Here is a 14,977-nt window from a genome sequence, read left to right on the forward strand (position 1 = left end):
ATACTTACAATCCGAGGTGGAAGAATCATCCAAACTTTACATAAAAAAATCAAGGAGATGGTGCAAACCCTCCTCAAACTCAAGGTTACCAAGCAAAGTATGTTCCTCCACATCTCCAGAATCAAAAATCTCAGGGTTACCGTCATTCATTCTATCCTCACAATGTGAATCACTACTTTCATCCTCAAGCATCAAATTCTCAATACTCTTATCCTCAAGCATCAAATTCTCAATACTCTCATCCTCAAGCATCAAATTCTCAATCTTACTCTAATACAAATCAAACGTCTCCTAAAAGTCCCGCTTTTGAGGACAAGGTCCTGAAAGCCTTAGGTGATCTTCAAAAAGATAATCAACTATTTCATTCTCACTCTCAATCAATTGCAAAGCTTGAAGCTCAAATCGGACAATTAGCTAATTCTTTAAATGTGAGAGAGAAAGGTAAGTTGCCTAGTCAAACTGAGACCACTCCTAAGGGGCAATTTATGGTGCAAGCAAGTCCTTCATCAGAATTTTCTGGAAATGAGCAAGTTCAAGCAATTACTACCTAGAGGAGTGGTAAAAAAGTGGATAATAAGGTAGAGGTACCTAAGGAGGATAGTGAATTGACACAACCTAGTGGTTGCATCCATCCCATTCAAAATCCTATTCTTACTCCCTTGGATGTTAGTGGTTCCAAAAAGGACACTCCATCATCTTCATCATCATCTCCCCAATTAGAGAAGTCTTATAAACCAAAAACTCCATTTACTCATGCTTTGAGAGGGACTTCATCATTTGGGAGACAAGAAGGAAAAATTCATGATATGATGGAAGTGTTTAAACAAATGAAAATCAATCTCCCTCTTCTAGATGCAATTAGGCAAATTCCACCATATGCAAAGTTCTTGAAGGACTTGTACACACATAAGAGAAAGAGCAAGGGAAGAAACCTTAAGAAAGTGTTGTTAACGGAATAAATGAGTCCCATCATTCTGTCTAACACTCCTTCTAAGTTCAAGGATCCGGGTGCTCAGACTATTTCTTGTGTTGTTGGAAACCAAGAGATTCGTAGAGCTCTCCTAGATTTAGGTGAAAATATCAATCTCATTCCATACTCTATTTACTTGTAATTAAGATTAGGGGACTTGAAGCCAACATCGATAGTAATCCAACTAGCCGACAGATGAATTAAGAAACCGAGGGGAATTGTTGAGGACATCTTGATTAAGGTTGATAAATTTTATTTTCCAGTTGATTTTGTAGTACTTGATACTGAGCCAATCTCTAATCTTACCAATCACATTCCAGTTATCCCAGGAAGACCATTTCTTGCCACTGCCAATGCCAACATTAATTGTAGATCCGGCATTATGGACATCTCTTTTGGCAATATGATGGTTAAGCTTAATGTTTTCAATGCGAGTCAACATCCCATAGATGAAGACGAGTGTTTCCTAGTGGATATTTTGGATGAAACCATAGAAGAGACTCTTCCCTCTATTCTATCTAAGGACCCTCTTGAGGCGTGCTCTTATGAAATGTTTGAAAGTTGTGGTTGTGACATAAAAGGATCGATAAGTGAGGTGAATGCTTTGATGGACTCTGTGGCCACTTTGGATTACCCACCTTGGAAAAGCAAGAAAGAACCTTTTCCTTTACTCTCTAGTACTCCACCAGTTCCTTCTTTCAATCTCAAATATGTCTTCTTAGGCCCAAAAGAAACTCTTCCGGTCATTATTGCTTCAAATCTTGAAAATAACCAAGAGAATGATCTTTTGGAAGTGCTTAAAGCTAACAAAAAACCCATTAGAAGGAGTGTGGCTGACCTAAAAGTCATTAACCCTTCTATTTGTATGCATCACATACACATGGAAGAGGATGAAAGGCCATTTAGGGATGCTTAAAGGAGATTGAACCCAAATATGAAGAAAGTTATCATGAAGGAGGTTGTGAAACTTATAGATGTAGGAATCATTTATCCTATCACTGATTCCAAGTGGGTTAGTCTAACTCAAATGGTTCCCAAAAAGTCAGGAATCACAGTTGTTGAAAATACTAAGGGTAATCTCATCTCGAAAAGCACCGCCACTTCATGGCGTGTTTGCATAGATTACCGAAAGTTGAATTCTGCCACTAAGAAGGACTATTTTCCATTGCCTTTCATCGACCAAATCTTGGAAAGATTGGCCGAGCAACAATACTATTGCTTCCTAGATGGTTACTCGGGGTACAATCAAGTGGCTTTAGATCCATTGGAACAAGAAAAAACCACCTTCACATGTCCTTTCAGTACATTTGCTTATCGACGGATGCCTTTTGGATTATACAATATTCCTGCCACTTTCCAAAGGTGATGATGTCAATTTTTTTAGACATGGTGGAGAAGTATTTAGAAGTCTTCATGGATGACTTCTCAATTTTTGGGTCCTCATTTGATTCGTGTCTCCAAAATCTCAAAAAAGTGCTTCAAAGATGTCGTGAGACTAATCTTGTGATAAGTTGGGAAAATAGTCATTTCATGGTTCAAGAAGGAATCGTGCTTGGACATGTCATATCTAAAAGAGGAATAAAAGTAGATAGAGAGAAAGTTAAGCTAATTTCTGAATTGTCTTTACCTACTACGGTGAGAGAAATCCGCTCCTTTCTAGGACATGCCAATTTTTATCGCCGGTTCATCAAAGACTTTAGCAAAATTGCTAAACCCTTATGCAACCTTCTTGCCAAGGAGACTCTATTTGTCTTTGATGAAGCATGCCTAAATGATTTTCATCAACTTCGCACTCTTTTATCATCCGCTCCTATCATGCAACCTCCAAATTGGTCTCTATCATTTAAGATTATGTGTGATGCTTCCGACTTCGCAATGGGTGCTGTTTTGGGGCAAAAGGTAAGTAAACTACCATATGTTATATACTATGCGAGTAAGACTTTCTCAGGTACCCAATTGAACTATTCTACCACCGAGAAAGAATTACTTGCCGTAGTATATGCCTTTGATAAATTTCGGTTATATCTCTTAGGATCCAAGGTAATTGTGTTTTCCGATCATGCCGCTCTTAGGCATCTTTTAATGAAAAAAAGAAACCAAACCTCGCTTGATAAGATGGATCTTACTTCTTTAAGAATTTGACTTTGAAATCAAGGACAAAAAAGGCTCCGACAATGTCGTTACTGATCATTTGTCTAAGTTAATGGTTGAATCTTCTCCAAATCTTGAAATTCATGAATCATTTCCGGATGAACAACTCTTTCAAATCTCAAATGGGACGTTGCCTTGGTTCACCGACATTGTTAACTATCTTGTAACCGGCAAACTTCCCATTAATTGGTCAAAACAAGAAAAGGACCGATTCTTTGCTAACATCTGGAAATACTATTGGGAAGATCTCATTCTGTTTCATTATTGCCCAGATCAAATCATAAGGAGATGTGTGCCGAAAAGTAAAGTTCCGAGCGTCCTTGTGTTTTGTCACACACTTGCTTGTGGTGGGCATTTTAGTGAAAAAAAGACCACTTTGAAGGTTCTTCAAACTGGGCTCTTCTGGCCCACTATCCACCGAGATACCTATAACTTTTGTAAGGTTTGTGTTCGGTGCCAAAAGTTGGGATCAATGTCAAAGAGAGACATGATGCCTTTAACTTCAGTCTTCGTGGTTGAAATCTTCAATGTATGGGGCATAGATTTTATGGGACCATTCCCAATGTCTTATGGCTTTTAATACATTCTCGTTATCGTTGATTATGAGTCAAAGTGGGTTGAGGCTTGTGCTACCAAAACGAATGACTACTTCATGGTAATTGCATTCGTCAAATCAAATATTTTTGCCTATTTTGGTATGCCAAGGGCCATGATAAGTGATGGAGGAAAACATTTCTGTAATCAATTCTTAAAGAAACTCTTTTTGAAATACTCCGTCACACATAAAGTGGCCACTCCCTACCATCCCCAAACAAGTGGGCAAGTCGATGTGTCAAATAGGGAAATCAAGCATATTTTTGAGAAAAATGTCAATCCGACCAGAAAATATTGGTCAAGGAAATTGAAAGATGCTTTGTGGGCTTACCGGATAACTTACAAGACTCCAATAGGCATGTCTCCATATAGACTTATTTATGCGAAACCTTGTCATCTTCTAGTTGAGCTAGAACACAAAGCATTTTGGGCGATAAAAAGGCTCAACTTTGATCTTGATAAGGTTGGAAAGGACCGTTTACTCCAACTCAATGAGCTAGAGGAATTGCGAAATGATGCCTATGATAGTTCAAAAATCTATAAGGAAAAGACAAAATCATTTCATGATAAACATATTGTGAAAAAGTCCTTTGAGCCTGGTAAAAAGGCTTGGTTATTCAATTCTAGGCTCAAATTCTTCCCTGGATAACTTCGAACCAAATGGGAAGGCCCTTATCAAATCATCTCCATCTCACCTCATGAGGCAGTTGAACTTAAAAATCTAAAAGATGAAGGGACCTTCAAAGTTAATGGTCAAAGGATTAAACCATACATTGATGGACAAGCTCTTCAAAGAAATGTGGAATCCGCTCTCTTGGTGGATCCCATTTACTTTGAGGATTGAGAGCATTTCACATCTTTCTAGCGACGTTAAACACTAGTTATATCGAGTTTCTCCTTCGTTCCATGTTAATTTACATTTTATTATTATTTTGTTTTATTTTTATTATTTTATTTTATTTTTATTCTTTTTCCTTTTGTACATTTATGCATTTTTAAATTCAAAAAAAAAAAAAGATAAAAAAATAAATTAAATTGATAGTGTAGGTTGGTATTTGATTTTATTTCAATTTATTATTATTTATTTATTATTATTTATATATATATTTTTTATTTTAGTGTATATTTTTCTTTCTAGTTTTGTGTAAAAAAAAAAATATAATAATAATAATAAGACTAAGGGAGAGGCACAATCCATCAAGAAATGAGTATGAATCATCAAATAAACCACAAGAACATTTTATTAAGCACTATGTCTTGACAATCTCTAGATCTATAGCATCAACACACATAGACATGCATCAACAACATAAGAGATAGAGATAAATACATGAACTTCTATTCTAGCATACATAAACATATGGATAGAATGAAATGATCAATTAGAAGAATTAAACCACAAAAATCATTGAATAAACAAGATCTATGTATATAAATATGTCAAAACATGTATTACAACACAAATCCCCTCAAAAATACATAAATCAAAGTAAAGAAAGCATGCTTAGGGCTAACTCTAGCCTCAAGAGGATGTCTACCCACTCATCAATGATGTCCTCCAACTCTCAAGGGCTATCTCCATGGTAGAATGCTTTTTTTCTTGAGGAATATGGAAAACCTCTCAAGAATGTCTCTAGCCTCCTTTTCTCTTTTCTTCCTCTCTAAGAATTGTATCTAAGACTATCAAAAACTATCTCTTTAAGCATATGTGTAAAAGTGGCTCATAATCCTTATATAGGTAGCTCAAATGTCACACCCAATGGTCTAGGCTCGTACACAAGGGCTCTTCCAATGATTGCATAATGAGACAACTTTTAATGAGATGGAAATATATTTTTTTCGGACTTGAGGAAGTTCGATCGATCGAACTGTGTTGAGATCGATCGAACATGGCTGAGATCTATCAAACTTTAGCTGGATCAATCCTCCCATGGCGGCGCTTTTTTGGATAAAGACAAATCTGAGATCTTTTGGGAAAAGAGACAAAAGTGGTAGGTAGGATGGTACAACAGGATAAGATGGAATCTTTTCGATCGATCTGAGAATTGTTGGATTGATCGAACTTCGTGGGATCTTTGGAGAAGGACAACAGGGCTTGGATCCATCTTAGAGAGTCTAGATCGATGAACTTTTGATCGATCGAAGTATTCTTAAGATCGATCGAATATGCTGAATTTTCATACTTTGCCTCAATCTGCTTCCACTTTGCTCCTTTCTTCCATCCAACTTGAGTTAGCTTCTTTTAAGCTCTTATTTGGCAAAATTAGCTTATTTTGGGGATAAGCACCTAAAAAGAGCAATAACATGAAATTAGTCTAACACGGGAAAGTAAGATAGATAAAGGTCCTAGAATACCTCAGCTTAAGGGGTTTAAATGCACACTTTTCAGCACTCATCACACCCCCAAACTTAAATATTGCTAGTCCCTAGTAATGAACTAGAAAGTAAAGGAATGAAATGAACAACTATACAAGTATGAACTAGAAAGCAGTAAATGGATAACGCCACTTTTGTACGGAACACGATTGCATTTAACGTATACAACAAGCCTTTTAAACCCCTAGGTTACCCCTAGTGGACAAGTGAAGTTTCGTGAGGGTTTCCAGAAATGAAACCCACAAACATTAAGCTCATTCTCACAAAAGAGACACCAATATTACAAACAAGCATTGGGAGAAAACTACATGAAATATGCAATTTTTTAACCATTTTTAAGCAATCTCCCAAAATTTTAACATCAAGCAAGTAAGTATAGTCCTCCACACATCATAAAGATGATCATGCAAATCAAAACAACACTAGAATCCTTTTTTAGTGGGCCGGCATCAAGTATGTTGCTATCTAAGCCAACTAAAGAAATGATCATATCCTTACCCTTAAACTAGCACACAAATCTACTACCAATTATCAAAACAAAGAGTTGACCTTTTATGAAAACTTTATTAAACTAGGTGCGCTTATTCTTTTCACTCAAATATATATATATATATATATATATATATATATATATATTTAACTATCCTATAAGATCAAAGATGGAAGCATGGTGCAATGTGTTAATCTATTAAGCTTTCTAGTGATCCATGAGGTCGAGCGTTAGGTCAATGACTCCCAAACCAGACGGATATAGGGCATTAGGTGTTCAAACACCCCTGAGGACTGATCGGTTGAGTCGATTACAATTATAAATCAACCTTCGCAATAGCACGAACCATTGTAAAATAGGGCTATTGGTCAGGTAAGTCGAACCACTGGGACTGCGCTAATCTATGGCAACCTAAGTGTCTAGAGTCTTTTTAGAATGATAGAGGTGTTCATAGAGGATTTGTTGGTTATCACTTAAGCTATGAAATTAAAGTGCATCAAAAAAAAGCTTGCAAGAATTCAAAGGAGATGAAATACAAGTAAAGAGGACTAGGGAAGTGAATCCGCATCCATCCCTATACACATGCTAGGTTAGAGCTAAATTGGGGGAAAACAATATATACTATGGTCATGATACATAGCAACACTTGTTTGCTATAATATCCTTAAGAAGTTCATTAAATCTGAAGTAAGCATGATCCATCAAAGGTTAACATGTTTAGACTACCTAACTAAGGTGTAGCTTAACCACAATTACTTGAATGAAAGACTATCAAGCCCTAGATAAAATGATGAAGCACATGAAGGTAAGAAATAAGCATAAATCATCAAAGGTTTCACCTAAGCAATGATCTATCAAAGTCCTCCAACTCCATGCCATTAAAATAATTCCATGATCTCACTACCATTGTCACCATGAGAGTGCAAGCAACATGATTAAAAGAATAAACCATCAAAGATAGATAATTGACTCAACATTAATCATTTAAATACATGAAGATCCATTACAAAAGGCAAAATGCTCTAGACCATGAAAAGACCAAAGAATATACATTATAATCCCCAAAATATAGCCTAAATTAGAACATGCTTACAAGGGAGGGGCCTCATCACCTCCCTAGATGGAGGTTTAGTTACCCATGGAAGCTTTAGAAGAAGGAAGAAGCTTGGTTGCAACCTCCATTTTCGAGCTCCCTTTCCTTGGCTTTAAGAACTCTATATTTTTCCTCCTCTTTCTCTCTCCACAAATCTTGCAAAGATGAGATATATCATGTTATGTGTGGTCCTCATCCTTTTTGTAGACATTCCTCTCCACCAAACAAGGCTCAAAACCCCACCAAAAGACATCTCCAACCAACCCATAAAGATGGAAATCAGAGTTGAGGGAAATAAGGTGCAAGTGGGCTAAAATGATGGTTCCCGGAGAGTAGTCTGCCCATAGTTCGAGCGCTCGAAGTTAGACCAGTAAACTCCTTCCTCTTGACCTGCTTTGCACTACTTTGGTAGAATACCATAACTTTCTGCTCCAAACTCCAAATGATGAACTGTTTAAAGATTTGGAAATTTAATTCAATGCTCTAAATATGTCATGTTTCAATAGTGGTCCAGTTCTCGAGTTTGATCGGTCAAAAATGGCGAGCAAAGTCAGATTCCACTGTTGCCAGAACTTAGCCTTGAGCACATTGCTATTCAAAGATTGAATAAAACACCATTTTTGCTCCTTTTTGGCCAATGAACCTGAAAATATATAAAAACGTGCAAATAAAGATAATTTATAAAGAATAATCAAATAATGGATTTAACTAATGTAGCTAAAAGCGCTTGAATATGCAATATTCCGCGCTTATCACACCCCCAAACTTACATTTTGCTAGTCCCTTAGCAAAACTAAAATGAAATACTCAATGAAATGACAACAATGGGAATGCTATCACAAAATCAACTATAGCAAAATGAAATATAAATATAGCTCAAATATAACTCGAAACAGACACAGGACTGGAGACTGGGCCATTGAGTAGACTACCATGCATATATGAAGCATTGATACAAAAATTGGCTAAACACATATCAATATACATGCATCAACATCCTAATCCATATAAATAACTCAATTGTCATCTCTTGACTGGAAATCAACTCTAGCTTCAGTGAAAGTGGATTGGATTCACAACATGCGGCTTTTACTTTCTTTTTTCCAATTTCAAGACACAAGTCTTCAAATCATTGAATTCCCTTTTAAATGAAGTCCCTAAGGCATGAATTTATTTACAAAACAACTTTGTTGCTTGTTGACAATTTATTTTAACTCAAAAATGATACATAAAATGGTTGTGCAATGCTGAAATCCTTTAAGCTTTCTAACCAACCCATATGGCAAGCGTTAGGCCAACAACTCCCAAACCAGATGGCTTTAGGGTGCTGAGTGTAGAGACACTCCTAGGGCTTAATAGCTTGAATTGGCAAGGCTACGAACTCCAACGAACCATGTTTATAAAAATATTTTTGAATAACCGTGCAATGTCTAAGTCTTTTAAGCTTTCTAACCAACCCATATAGCAAGCGTTAGGCCAACAACTCCCAAACCAGATGGCTTTAGGGTGCTGAGTGTAGAGACACTCCTAGGGCTTAATAACTCAAGTTGGAAAGGTTACAAACTCAAACTGGTCATTATTTTCTTTTTCTTCTTTTTTTTTTTTTCACACCAAAGGTATCCATCTATTAGGTTCATCAATTCAGATTAACTAGGTCAAGATCACGGTTAATCAAGTTACATGCCTCACGGTTAAGTTTCCAATATGCATCTGTGCATTGTGAAGCATAAAATAGTGTAAAATCCAGTGAGAATCTAATTGAGACATTTATACAGACTAATTTGAATCCACATGATCACTTTAAATTCACATTTTTCTTTATTTTCAAAAATTCACAAATGCTTCTATATACACGGTATTAAACATATGCTTTATCTCCGACAAGTTTCAAATTATACTGTCATTGCTTAGCAAAAATATAGAACCAACAATGCAACTTGCACCCCCAAACTGGAAGTACACATTGTCCTTAATGTGGGAGACAAAGATGGATAAAAAAAAAAGGGCATAGGGGATAAAAGGAACAAAAATACCAAGTGGAGCGACGAAGGCAAATGTTTCCAGCTATATAAAAGCGCAAAATGCTTCCCCCAAACTTGAAATGTGCCACCTGTAATGGGACACGAAGAAAAGACAGAACAACGACAAAAATAGTAACAAACAGGAAAATATGGACGGAAAATTGCTGAAAAGAAGATAACAAAAGTGCTAAAGGATTTTCATTCATAATAACGTGATTACAAAAGGAACTGAAAGTCAATCATGTTGAACCAGAGCAATTTGTGCAAAGCACAATCCTAAAGTTGAAAAGTAAAACAAAAACAGAAAGGAAACATACACAAATATGAAACAAAATGATAAAGTCCAACACTGGCAACTATCTACAGGGCCGAGGGAAAACGGGCGAAGATGGCATTGAGGAGAGATTGAGTCTCACGCCGGTCCTCCTGTGCCACACGACGGTCCTCCGCCACAACACGGCGGTCGTTTGCAGTAAGACGACGGTCTTCTTCGGCACGGAAGTAGTCCTCATGCACAGTCCGAGTGTAGTCGGCCAAAGAAATCTCAAAACGATCCATCCGCTCATGAATACGGGCAAGACGAGCCCGGATGAAGGCCTAGTCTGGCAAAAGATCAACAGGAGGCTCGTCCCTTTCAGCGTCCTCCGCCATGGGGTCATCCTCAGAAAAAGGAGGAGATGGAGAGTAGGGCAAATGAGGAGCAGCGAGCCGAGGGTTCCGAGAATGGCTTAGAACATTGGTCCACCGGCGGAGAGTAAAAGTTTGAATCTTTTTGCCCCTTGGTTCATGAGGAGGAACAATGAAGCCTTTGTGCTTGAAGAGCTTGATAACAAAGAATGGTAATGGCAAAGGCCGATTTTTAAAACGCTGCTGCCGTGCGTTGATACACTCGTCCCAAAACCGCATAAATGTGTCCCAAATGAGTTCTGGGACAAAGAACCATTTGCCTTGGTCCATGGCATACAAGGCTTGCAACATCAGGCCTCGGCACTCGGTGCTGTGCGCCAAGGGGTAAACATTATGCTTGAGAACGGAGTCAAGGAACCAAACTCACTCCGGAAGGGTGGATTTGAGGGTAAAACTCCGAGGTCGATGAGGGTCATCCACGTTGCAAATGGCAGTGACATCCTGCTCCACAGTTAAAGTATCCGGCTCCTCATATAAAGGGAGATTCTCATGATTGACAATGTCATCGGGGCACTCCAGAGGACAGCCAGAGACTGCCACCATGTCAGCAAAAGTGAAGGAAAAAGGGATGCTATCAATGGATATGGTGAGAGTGACCGGCGGCTCTTCGGCTCAATTAAGATTCTAGAAGAAGAGCTGCACCACACGGGGGTAGGTGACCTTGGCAACGGGTTGGCAAATGTGCTGAAGGCGCCGGTTAACTAGCTCCGCGGCAGCCCATGAAGTGGTGGGAAGAGTGTCAAAGACACCCGTGAGCAGGAAGAGAAGCTCATAATTGAGCTTTTTGTCGAGCCAAGGGGCTCGGGGCTATTCATAAGGAACGACGGGAACATCCTCAGAGGGTCTAGGATGACGGGAAGGGCCGGCACGAGACATTTGGAGAGGCGAACTTAGTTGGGGAATTTCAGCGAACACCTGGTATGCATAAAGAAAGAAAGGATGTGAGAATAAGAGGAATTTATGAAGAAACCCAAAAAATTTCAGACACAATGCTCTCTATGATAGAGCATAGCAACAAGCATAATCAAACTCCAAGGATTTGATGCCTATACTACTCAAATGTAATATAAATGGAACACAAAGATTGAAGAGAAAGAGGGAAGAGACATACCTTAAAAGAAGAGTGGAGAGAAGCACGGATGGAATGAGGAGGAATAGTGGGGGTGATGGTTATATATATAGGGATGGATGAAGAAGAAGGAGAGGAGTGAAATGGGTAGATGAATTATGGAAGGAGAGTAGTGGGATGTGGGTAAATAAAGGAGAGAAGTGGGATGGATGAGGAGTTAATGGAGGGAGAGAGGAAGTTGGAAAGGTTGAGGTTGTGGGTTGATGGAGGGAGTGGGGGGGGTATAAGAGAAGTAATGGGAGAGAGGAAGTTGGAAATGGAGGGAGGAAGTCGTGGGTTGAGGACCTGGAAAGATGCGGGAGAGAGAAAGTTCAGATTTAAAAAGTGGGGAAGGAAGGTTCGAGCGCTCGAAGCTAGGCCTTCGAGCGCTCGAACTTGAGGCAGTGAGTTTGGAGCGCTCGAAGTATTGAGGCAGTGAGCTTCGATGGACTTTTGAGCGCTCGAAGTGTGTACTTCAAGCGCTCGAACTTGAGGCAGTAGGCTCTTAAATGAAAAATGGAAGTTTCGAGTGCTCGAAGCTTGGACTTTGAGTGCTCGAAATTTGACCAGTGAGCAAAGCTTGGGTGAAATGACTAAAATTGCCAATTTGCCAACATCTCTTCAATGCATGAATGGAATTTGGAGAAACTTTTCCAATAATGCATTAAAAATGAGAGGTTACACACATGTGTAGCATTCCAAAGATCCGATGAACTTGCCGGATAGAGCTGAAAATTTCCGGGAATGAAAACAAGGGTTGCAGAAGGCCAAAGAAAACCAGTCTGAATTTTTGGACAATAATTTAAGATAATTCCAGATAAGGTTAAATTTTGGCTTTCCGTAGCAATTTCCCAGAAAATTTCAAAGCCCAGGCAATTAAAAATGTAGAGAAGCCTGGAAATAGAAAGAAGTGCTTCTTATGCTGTGCTAAATTTAAAGTCGATAGCTAGATGAAGCTAGAGCAGGCATCAATCCTCGTAAATTGGGTCCGTCAAGAGGACTTTCTCAATTTTTTGGGTTGAGACTATGCCATCAATGCAAGGCTTAAGCCGTTGGCCATTAACTTTAAAGAGCGATCCTTTTGCCGGATCTTGGAGTTCGATTGCTCCATGAGGGAAGACAGTAGTGACGATGTATGGACCATCCCATCTTGACTGGAGTTTACCGGGAAAGAGTTTCAAGCGGGAATTGAAAAGCCAAACCTTTTGTCCCGGGGCGAAAGACTTGCTAACAATGTGCTTGTCATGACAAGCTTTAGTCTTTGCCTTATAGATTTTGGCATTTTCATATGCATCATTTCGGATTTCCTCAAGTTCATTCAATTGCAAAGCACGATTAAAGCCGGCCTGTTTGAGATCAAAATTTAGCCTTTTTATGGCCCAAAAAGCATGGTGCTCTAATTCTACTGGAAGATGACACGCTTTGCCAAAGATAAGTCGATATGGCGACATGCCAATGGGTGTCTTATAAGCCGTCCGGTAAGCCCAAAGTGCATCATCTAGTCTTAGTGACCAATCTTTGCGGTCCGGTCGAACCGTTTTTTCCAAAATGTGCTTTATCTGCCGGTTAGAAACCTCTACTTGACCACTCGTTTAAGGATGGTAAGGTGTAGCAACCTTATGGATGACGGAATACTTAGAAAGGACGAATTTAAGATAACGATTTTTGAAATGTGATCCGTCATCGCTGATGATTGCTCAAGGCGTACCAAAACGACTAAAGATGTTAGATTGAATGAACTCGATCACAACTTTATGATCACTGGTTCTGGTGGCCGCGGCTTCCACCTATTTGGAAACGTAGTCCACCGCTACAAGGATGTACTCGTAGCCATAAGAAGATGGAAATGGTCCCATGAAGTCGATTCCCCACACATCAAAAATTTCAATTATTAATATGGAATTGAGGGGCATCATGTCTCTTTGGGACATGGATCCGAGCCTTTGGCATCTTTCACATGATTTACAGAAATTGTATGCATCTCGAAACAAGAAGGGCCAATAGAATCCGCTTTGAAGAACTTTGTGAGCGGTCTTTTTGGCACTGAAATGGCCTCCACAAGCAAGAGTATGAGAGAAATTGAGGATGCTTGTGGTCTCAGTTTTGGGAATACATCGCCAGATGATTTGGTCCGGGCAGTATTTGAATAGCTCCGGATCTTCCCAAAAGAAATGCTTGACTTGGGAAAAGAACCGGTCCTTCTCTTCTTTGGACCAATGAGTTGGAATTTTACCTCCCGCAAGGTAGTTAACAATATCCGCAAACCATGGAAGATTTGCATGGGAAATCTGGAAGAGTTGCTCATCCGGAAAAGAATCACGGACAACAGCGAAATCAGAAGATTTTTCAATGAGTAAACGAGAGAGATGATCGGCGACAACATTGTCTGCCCCTTTTTTATCCCGGATTTCAATGTCGAACTCTTGAAGTAAGAGTATCCATCGAATCAAGCGGGGTTTGGTCTATTTTTTTGATAGCAAATGCCGAAGAGCGGCATGATCCGAGAAAACTATGACCTTGGAACCTAGAAGATAGGAGCGGAATTTGTCCAAGGCATAAACTACAGCTAGCAACTCTTTTTCAATAGTTGTGTAATTTAATTGAGCATCAGAAAGAGTTCGACTAGCGTAATAAATGACGTGTGGGAGCTTGTCCACACGTTGGCCCAAAATCGCGCCTAATGCATAGTCGGATGCATCACACATGATCTCAAAAAGAAGAGACCAATTAGGCGGTTTCATTATTGGGGCAGATGAGAGGAGAGTGCGAAATTTAATGAAAGATTCCATACAAGCTTCATCAAAATCGAATGGAACATCCTTGGCTAAGAGATTACACAAAGGCTGTGAGACTTTGCTAAAGTCTTTGATGAAGCGACTATAGAATCCGACATGGCCAAGAAAAGAACGGATTTGAAAGACGGAATTCGGAGGAGGAAGATTAGAAATTAACTCAACTTTGGCCTTATCTACCTCGATTCCCCATTTAGAGATGACATGTCCTAGAACAATACCTTCTTGGACCATGAAATGGCTTTTCTCCCAGCTTAGAATTAGATTTGTCTCCTTACATCTTTGGAGTACAAGAGATAAATTGTTGAGACAAGAATCAAAGGAGGAGCCAAAGACAGAAAAATCGTCCATGAAAACTTCCAAGAATTTTTCAACCATATCGAAAAATATGGACATCATACACCTTTGAAACGTTGCAGGAGCATTGTATAGCCCAAAAGGCATGCGTCGATATGCAAAAGTTCCAAAGGGACATGTGAATGTTGTTTTCTCTTGATCTTGAGGGGCGATTGCCACTTGGTTATAGCCGGAATAACGGTCGAGAAAACAATAGTAACTTTGGCCGGCTAGCCTTTCTAGGATTTGATCAATAAATGGTAATGAAAAATGATCTTTCCTAGTTGACGAATTGAGCTTCCGGTAATCAATACACACACGCCACCCAGTGGTGGTTCGTTGTGGCATGAGCTCACCCG

Source organism: Cornus florida, unplaced genomic scaffold (genome assembly GCF_030987335.1).
Source record: "Cornus florida cultivar Cherokee Brave unplaced genomic scaffold, ASM3098733v1 CherokeeBrave_3.0.0_Hap2_Chr04, whole genome shotgun sequence".
NCBI lineage: Eukaryota > Viridiplantae > Streptophyta > Magnoliopsida > Cornales > Cornaceae > Cornus > Cornus florida.